The sequence below is a fragment of the Microtus ochrogaster genome, chromosome 18, assembly GCF_000317375.1.
Source record: "Microtus ochrogaster isolate Prairie Vole_2 chromosome 18, MicOch1.0, whole genome shotgun sequence".
Lineage (NCBI taxonomy): Eukaryota > Metazoa > Chordata > Mammalia > Rodentia > Cricetidae > Microtus > Microtus ochrogaster.
This window is the reverse complement of record NC_022020.1, coordinates 54499202-54501374: the sequence shown is the minus strand read 5'-3', so window position 1 is coordinate 54501374 and position 2173 is coordinate 54499202.

Below are 2173 nucleotides of genomic sequence, written 5' to 3'. Positions count from 1 at the left end.
ATTGTGTTTATTCTTTCTAATTCTGTATATAGCTTACACACTTTTGTTACATATAAATATATAATTTAGTATATATGTATATATATATGCTAAATTTAATTTTCCTTTGCTTTTAATAGTGTAGAGAAGTATAACTGATTTTTGTCTAAATTCTATTGCATCCTGCAACCCAGCGGAACTCATCTAATAGCCCTACTAGACGACCTGCCTTCAGTGAAAGACGGTTTGACATCCTCATTTCCAAACATAATGCTTTGCTATTCCCCTCGTAACTTGGCTGGTCACAAAATTAAATAGGAACTTGAGATAAGCTACTTTTGTTTAACCTTGCTCCTGATTTGAGAGAGGACTACTCTTTCAGTTCTCAGTACGATGCTAGTTGTAGTGTTTTTTGTTTGTTTGCTTGCTTGTTTCACGAATACCCTTTATCGGTCAGGCAAGGTTTTTATTTCTGACGGTTTCTAGTTTTTGCTTGCTGTGACATTTGGGAGCATCTTTTTCATGTCTACTGGTAACATGACCATTGCTATGAAAGAATACATGACCAAGAAGCAACTGAAAAAAAAGAAAGCTTAGCTTGACTTATTGCTCCGGGTACAGACTGTTCTGGCAGGAAGTCATCATGGCAGGAGCCTGAGATGGCTGGTCACATCGCATCTGGAGTCAGGAAACAGAAGCTGGTACAGTCCCTTATTCAGCTGACTCTCTCCTTTTGATGCCCTCTTGATCTCTGGACCATGAAATGATGCTGCCCATACTTATGATGGTTCTTCTCACCTCAGTTGAACCTCGTCTAGATAATCCTTCACAGACATGCCCAGAGGCTTGTTTCCATGGTGACTCTGGATCTTGTCAGCTTGACAATCATGAGTAACTATCACAAATATGGAAAACTGTGATGCTATTAAATCATCCTTTCTGGAATAAACCTTAGGTGTTTATTATGTATTATCCATTTTACATGTTGTTAGATTTAATATTCAGCTAAACGTTGCTTGGAATTTTTACAGCTGTGTTCATGACAAAAGGCAGTCTTTAGCTGTTTTTTTTACTCTGCTGCTGTTTGTTGTATTAGCCACTGTTTCATCAAAAATGTTAGCATCGACTACTCAGTCGTTAATTAAAGGTGTAACGCCACGCGGCAGATTTCCAGAACTCATTTCCCACAGCTGCAGTGTTGTATTTATTACACACCCATCCTCCATTTCCTCCTTTCTCCAGTCCATAGACCACCATTCTGCTTTCTGCTTCAGTGAGTCTGACATTTTAGAATCCTCACGTAGGTAGCTGGCATATTGCAGTTAGTGTGCTTACCAAGTGTATACAAAGATCGTCCATATAGGTATTCTATCCATGGAAGAGTTATCTCTTTCTAGGCTACCTTTAATTCCATCATGTATTTTGACACTGACTGGTAGGAATTTCACAGAATTCTATGAATACATTTCTATTAGAGTCTTCTGTTGTGTGTTGTGTGGGAGAGATGAGGCCATGTTGAAGAGAAATGGGAAAATCTAACCAGGCTCATTGTCATCCAAATTAGCTGTCACAAGAGAAAATCATGGCTTGACATAATAGAATCTCAGGAGAGCTGAGACTAAGGCTCAGTCAGTTAAATGCTTGCTACCCACGCATAAGGACTGAATTCAGATGGCCAGCACTCATGTGGAAATCTGGGTGTGGTGACATATATCTTTAACCCTAGTTCTGAGTAGGTAGAGGCAGGAGAAAGGTCCCTGGAGTTAGCTGTTATGGAATACTTTCCTGTGTGAAGATATTTCACTGTGATTGGTTTAATAAAAAGCTAAACATCCGATAGCTGTGCAGGACTTTGGGGGCAGAGAGAAAGCTGGGAAGATGAAGGGCGGAGTTGTGAGAAGATGCCAGGACTCAGAGGAAGTAGCATGAGCCGTACAGAGTAAAGGTAATGAAACCACAAAGAAGAAAGTAAATTGATAGAAATGGGTTAATTTGTTATAAGAGGTAGTTAGAAACAGACCTAAGTTATTGGCCAAGTTTTTATAATTAATGAGAAGTCTCCATGTGGTTAGTTGAGAGCTGGCAGGCAGGGCAGAAAACGTTCAACTACAGCTAGCCTTGCCATATTGGTAATCTTCAAGTTCAGTTAAAGACATTGTTTCAAAAAATGATAATAGAGAGTAATAGAAGAAGA